We start from the raw sequence: 7,735 nt of genomic DNA on the forward strand, positions 1-7,735 counted from the left end.
TGGTGGGAGCTTTTCCAAAACTGGCTTCAGCCTGCTCGGATAATATCTCAACCATCATCTTTTTGAACAACCGATATATGGCAGGATCAATCTCATTCTGGCTGTCCTGACCTCCTTCTCTGGCAAACCTCTGAGAGTCCATTTCTCAATTCTTGCTTCTGACTGGTGCGGCCTCTGATCTTAGTCTGAACCACCCGTTAATACCGAATGCTCTCTCTGGTAGGACAAAATGGGACCCTTTTAGAAAGATTTTGGAGGAAACTTTGATAAAGGAAGAAATCAAAATTGACAAAGAGATATCCCACTACTAGGGATTGAGCCCGCACGAGAGGCACGACAGTCGTATTATTTTCCCGTGAGAAGAAATAAACAATTTAGAATATGATTAAAAGGACATCTCTTGATGAAAGAGATTTCTGTTACAAAATAGATTTAGAAGATATGTAGAAGAAAATTTTAGAATAATGGATGGTAAATTTTGAAAAGTTGGAAAAATTGCAGGCAGGATCAGTAAAGAATTTAAAGAAATCAAGAAAAGAAGAAGAAAAAAAAGATACACCTGTGGTTTTAAAAGAGGAAATTTTAAATAATATATACCCAGGGTTTTGGAAAATATAAGAAAGATATAAAGTATCACAAAGGATGTACAAACAGCACTCCCTAAAGCTGACTCTATATGCAATATTTGAAATGGCTGATAGGACCTTAATCCTAACTCTAAGATTTAGATCATCTGATTTCAATCAAGGTACGCCGATATACTCAAGCCGAAGCTCGAAGTACGTGGCATATAAGATATTTCTCCGGTTCTAAGGTAAAGGCTTCCCAACATCCTTGAGCACCTACCGATATACCTCGGACTATGGCCCTTAGGTACGTGGTAGGGGGGCGCGAACCCAAATAAGTGGTCCAGTTGTAAGGCTCTCTCCCGAACTATGGTTCAGTGAGACAGCCCAGCAACGTGAAGACCGGGACAATATAGGTAAGGAGGTTTTCAAAATATGTTCAACATGCAAGAAATCAGATGGCTCTAATGTAAGTCCTAAAGAGATAGATTAAAATGAAGAGAAGCATACACTTGCATTCATTGTTTTGCATTCAATCCCTAGAATTGAGGAGAGTTGTATTTCAGACCTAAGTCTAATGTGAGCATGAAATAATCTCCTCAATATGGTTCTACCAAACCATACTTAAATCCTATATGCAATGATGTCAGCTTAGACAGAATCTAGGCTTCCTAAGGTTTGCATGAAGCTGACATTTGAAGAATAAAGACTTAGATAATGTCAAAGCAAAAGAAAAGTCATAGATTCGACCGGATGAAGACGAGTCCCATCACGGTCGCCAAAACTGTGATCATCGCAAAATTTTTCCTCTCTTGTGGTTTCTCTCTCTTCCTTCTTTTTTCTCTTTCTAACCTCTATTTTCCTCCTTTTTGAAGGGAGAAGAATAAAAAAAAGAAAAGAAAGAGAGAAAAGAAAAGAAAGAAAGAAAGAGAGAAGAGGAACTATTTTGCGGGTTTTCACTTGACCTTGATTTGAAAAGAATTTAGAAATTTAACTCGCCTCCGTTTTGAAAATTTGCGGGAAAAATGGAGAGACAGGATTCGCTCGTCGGTACGAGGTTCAACCGTTCCTCGCGCCTTTACCAGGGGTAATTGAACCAAGGATCGAATCTATGCCTTTTGCTTTGCCTAAATATAATCTAAGAATTTATTCTAACTCTAAATGCACAAAGAATCATGCTTGTGCAATGCGAGGATGTATGCTCTTTTCAAAGACGCTTTGGAAATTTCCAAGTGTTTTGAGATGAATTTGGTAAGGGAATGAAGAAATATTTGAATTTAACTTAGAACTTGAGATTGATCAGAGAAGTTCTAAGTTTTCAGAGTTGAGAAATAAATATTGATTTTGAAGAGAAAGATTTGAAGCTTTGAAAATGAAAAATGGAATTTCAAAGTTAGAAATGGACTTTGAATTTAATCATGGATTTAGGAGAAGATGAAATTTGAAAGTGTAATCTTAAGATTTGAAATCAGGACAAGCTTGAGAGATCTAGAAAGTAGAAAATGGATTCAGACGAGATCTGAAAATGGAATTGGATTTGAAATCTAGAATTTAGGAATGGAATTGGATCTTAAAATGGATTAAAAATTTGAAATCTGAGAGCCGATGTAAATTTGGGTTCTGGACCCTAAGATGGATTTGGATCTTGAGTCTGAGATCCAATATAGAGTTGGACTCTGGATCCTAAGATGGATTTGGATCTGAAATCTAAGATCCAAAGTGAAACTGAAGTCCGGATCCTAAAGAAGAATTGGATATGAAGTCTGAGATCCAATATGAGTGTTGAATCCTGGATCCTAAAGAGGAATTGGATCTGAAGTCTGAGATCCAATATGAGTGTTGAATCCTGGATCCTAAAGAGGAATTGGATCTGAAGTCTGAGATCCAATATGAGTGTTGAATCCTGGATCCTAAAGAGGAATTGGATCTGAAGTCTGAGATCCAATATGAGTGTTGAATCCTGGATCCTAAAGAGGAATTGGATCTGAAGTCTGAGATCCAATATGAGTGTTGAATCCTAGATCCTAAAGAAGAATTGGATCTGAAGTCTGAGATCCAATATGAGTGTTGAATCCTGGATCCTAAAGAGGAATTGGATCTGAAGTCTGAGATCCAATATGAGCATTGAATCCTAGATCCTAAAATGGATTTGGAGTTAAATTCAGGAGATGAATCAAGAACTTCCAAGTTTTAATTTGAACTTGGAAAATGAATTTTAGAAATTGAATCTTGAATATCTGAATTTCAAAGTTAAATTGGATTTTAAATTTAAGATAGAATTTGGAATTTGAAATACAAGATGATTCTGAAGTTTCAAAGTCAAATGGGACTTTGAAATTGAATTCTTGAATCCGTTTGAGAAGTAGAATTGAATTTGAATTTATGAATAGGATTTGATCTGAGAAATGAAGGAAAGAATGGCTTGGATTTATGAAAAAGAATATTTTTAAAAATATGATGCAATTCTATCCTAAGTGATGAATGAATTTAAATTTTTGAAATTGGATTTTTGAAAAGCTATTTCATTCTTTAGATGAATTGAAGTAAGATTGAAGATATAATACATCGAACCGTATTCCTTGTCTTAAGCTGATATATTTGTTTGGTTTTTGGTAGGACCACAGTATTAGCCAGAAGCCACATCTCTGGGAAGGGCCCAGGTATGTTCTCAAGATCAGCAGAGCTCTACCAATGAAATTACCACTTTTTTTTTAGTATTGTTGCTGTCCCTTATGATTATTTCTGAAAACGATATCTTGAAGCATGTTTATCTTTGTTATCTGTTAAGAATCAGTATGAAACCATATTCACCTAAATGTCAAATCTGGAATAAACTCATTGTGTTTTCAACAAATTTGGGTTATCTGTACTCATGGCCTCGTTGATTCTCACACTTGTTGCATCCTGTAAGTTTTGTACCATTGAATTTTTTTTTCATGGCTAATCCATACTTCCCTCAGATCCATAGCAATAGCAGAAATAATCAAAAATTTACTAAGATATGCTGCTTCTTCGGATCCATATATGATGAAATTATGTCAAAAGATATGTTGTTGACATAGTAGCCAATTTCAGTGAGAGGACATTGGTTGATAGGATTAGATGGGAGGACTGGGGAGGAAGTTAATTTTTATCATTCCAGTGGATATGCTAAGTGGTCTTGAGGAAATGACCATCAGGTCAATAAGGGGCCTGTTCGGTAGCTTCAGAAATTTAAGGAGTCTAGACCTTCGGCTGCCTCAGATTAATCAACCTTTCCACCAGATCAGTCCAGCGCCACCAGTTGCGCAGGACTATCTCAAATAGCCAGATTGTCAGCCATCAGCCGTGCCACTCCACCTGTCAATCATTTCATCTAACTGAAGCCAAGCGGCAAGGGTCGACTCACAGAGAGTCGATCAGCTGCTAAAAACACCTCGTTAAGCTATTATGACAGTTTGTGAAGCTTACTTGCAAAATAGCGAGCTATGAACATCAGATTGTATTGATTCCAATACAGGTAAGTATATCAATCTGCCATCACAGACTTTGGCTGCCAGGTTCCCCACTCCATATATTTCCATAGGACTTCAGTCTTACAGTATTTTTGTTGCCCATCATCATCCCTGATGATGGTATATGCCTTCATACCCACCTATAGCAACTCCCCTAGTTGTCATGATATCTTGATTGCCCCCGGCAGCTTGGAAAACTGCTGTAAGCAATCTTCTAACCCCTCATCTGTCATAATAGTTCATGCATATTAGTTACTTATTGGGCTGCAGCTTTACTTTGCTATTCATATATATATATCACCATGCGGTATCATGCATTCTCATGATATCTTTGTATACTTTTAGATCATTACACTCATATACACATTTCTCATATAACATAACCATAGTATTTCAAATTTTACTTGGCATCTCTCATCATTACCCACATTCATGCGGTTTTGCTTTATGGTTAACTCTATCTTTTGCAGGGAATGTATAGAAAACATCATTTCTTCTTTGTGACTCAATATTGTAATAACTAGATTATAATGAAAAGTGTACATTTCCAGCTTTAGATAAAATGAATGAGCATATAAACATCATTTGTTGCATCATTTTTTTTTTTACTTCAAAAGTTTCACAAATGGTGAAGACACGAATGGCACATGCACCATTTCATAAGAGGTAAACCAGTCCTAAGTTGATGATTTACATCAACGACCATAGTCGGGATATAAACAAGACTTAGGATTTTTACCTTTTATAAAATAACATTGAATCCACACTGGATGCCTTTTCAAAAAATCATCATATTTTCAAATATTTCCTCCTTTTATTAGAGTTTAACTTAGAATTAATTCAATATGTATACCAATGGCCATAGTCAGGGTATATTGAGAGTTAATTTCATTTTAAACTCTTTAAAAGCACCAAAATGTATTTTGGATGCACAAAAATATGGATGCATATGTGGATGACATTCTGGTTAAGTCTAAAGAAGAAGAGGATCACCTCGATGCTCTTAGTCAAGTTTTTGAAAGACTTATTCTCTATAAGTTGAGACTTAATCCTCAGAAATGTGTTTTTGGAGTGGAGTCCGGCAAATTGCTCGGCTTCATTATCAGCAAGAAAGGAATAGAGGTGGACCAGGCCAAAGCAAAAGCAATTATTTATATGCCGCCTCCAACTAATCTCAGGGAACTGCGAAGCCTTCAAGGGCGTATTCAGTCTATCCGCATATTCATTTCCAATTTGACTATGAGATGTGAACCTTTCAATCATTTGCTAAGAAAAGGAGTTAAATTTGAATGGGGATCGGAATGCCAACTCTCGTTTGAGCGCATCAAGCAATATCTCCTTAATCCACTAGTTTTGAAGCCGCCAAAATTGGGGAAGTCTCTCTTACTATATATTTTCGTCAATCAGAACGCCTGTGGTAGATTCCTCGCACAGTATGAAGAAGGCAGCCTGATAGAGCACGCCATCTACTATGTAAGCAAAACCTTCATTGATTATGAAAAGAAGTATTCTCAAATGGAGAAAACTTGTCTAGCTCTGGTTTGGATGTGCCAGAAATTAAGACATTACTTGTTGGCATCTAAAATCAAATTTCTATCAAAGCTTAATCCTCTCAGATATATTCTTGAGCAGCCATTTCTCATTGGACGGATTGCGAAGTGTCAAGTCCTCCTAATGAAATATGACTTGGAGTATGTCTCTCAAAAGTCGATTAAAGGCCAAGCGATCGCAGATCAGTTGGCAGATTTTCCTTTGACAGAAGAAATTAAAGCAGAGGATGATTTTCTTGATGAGCACATCTGCAGTATCCAACAGTCTCCAGTTTGGAATCTATTCTTTGATGACTCTAAAAATATGTCTGGCATAGGGATCAGAGTCTTGTTAATCACTCCAGAAAAGGAAATGATCCCTTATTCTCTCAAACTTGGTTTCTCATGCACTCATAACATGGCCGAGTATGAAGCTCTAATACAAGGTCTCAAAATTCTGCAAAGTTTCAATGTCAAGAGAGTGCATGCCTTTGGCGATTCATTACTTGTTGTCAGTCAAGTTAACACTGAATGGCAAGTGAAAGATTCAAAATTGATCCCATATCAGAAGATCGTCCTAGCCCTTGTGGACAACTTCAAAGAATTTCAGCTCAACCATATTAGAAAAGAGCACAATCAGATAGCCGATGGCTTAGCCAGCCTGGGCTCTACTTTATCCTTCAAGGGTAGTGAATCATGTCGTTCTTTTGAAGTTGGCAGACTTGAGCAACCTGCTTTCATTTCAACCATGCAAGTAAACCAGGTTGATCAGAAGGAAAAGCCTTGGTATCAAAGCATCAAAAATTTCATTGAAACTAGTGAGTTTCTGCCAGAAATGCCAAAAAGGGAGCAGCATGCGATTCAGGGTATGTCTACCCGTTATTTTATTCTCGCCAATGTCCTCTACCACCGTGGGTTCAGTTCTGAGTATGCAAGATGCTTAGACAAAGAAGAGGCTATAGAAATTATCCAAGAAGCACATGAAGGAATTTGTGGTGGCCATGTTGGCTATTAAACTCTCGTCAAGCAGATCGTCCGAGCAGGGTACTACTGAAATACCATACAGCAGGACTGTCATCGATTTGTGAAGAAGTGTGTCAAGTGCCAAATGCACGCACCTTCCATCCATGCGCCGGCCACATATCTGCAATCAGTTGTTTCTCCTTGGCCATTTTCTATGTGGGCTTTCAACGTCGTCGGCCCTATTACTCCTTCTGCTTCCAAAGGGCCACAAGTACTTCCTGGCTGCGACAGAGTATTTCACCAAATGGGTTGAAGTTGTTACTCTACGCAGAGTAGAAAGCCGCCATGTGGTTTCTTTCAATCACAAGAACATTCTTTGCCGCTTCGGCATACCACATGATACTGTTTCAGACAATGAAAGTCATTTCAAAAATGAGAGGATGAAAACCTTTTGTTCTAAATTCAAAATTTTCCATCATTTCTCAGCTCCCTACTATCCTCAAGGGAATAGCCAAGCAGAGGCTACCAATAAAATTCTAATCCGCATTTTGGAAAGAATCGTGAGAACAGGTCGAGATTGGCATGAGAAAATTCATGATGCACTTTGGGCATACCGAACCACCATTCAAACTTCAACCAATGCCACTCCTTCAGAACTTGTTTACGGAACTGAAGTGGTGTTACCTCTCCATGTCCAGAAACCCGCTCTCAAATTTGCTTCGCTTATAGAATTGTCACTTGATCAGTATCAACAGCAGAGATTGGTGCAGCTAGATCTACTAGATGAAAAAAGGCTCAAGGCAGCAGAACATGCTCAAGCTTATCGACAGAGGATAGCTCCACACTATGCCAAGTCTGTCATTGAGAGAAAATTTTGAGTTAACGATTTGGTGCTCAGATCAACAACTCATCTCAAACATCGACCACGGGGCAAGTGGTCACCCAATTGGGAAGGCCCTTATGTGGTTAAGGAAGCATTGCCTCGCAATTCGTATCGTCTAATCAACGCAGATAGGGTGGAAATGCCAGATCCTGTCAATGCTTTGCATCTGAAGAAATTTTATACTTAGAATTTTCATTCTAAAGCCTTTTGTAATATTTAAAGAGCCATTTTAATAAAACAATGATCTTCTATCAATTCTTACATTCTTCTCCATGATACTGAGGCATTTTTATTTGTGAT

This window comes from Nuphar pumila, chromosome 9, assembly GCF_984573655.1.
Source record: "Nuphar pumila chromosome 9, dmNupPumi1.hap1.1, whole genome shotgun sequence".
Lineage (NCBI taxonomy): Eukaryota > Viridiplantae > Streptophyta > Magnoliopsida > Nymphaeales > Nymphaeaceae > Nuphar > Nuphar pumila.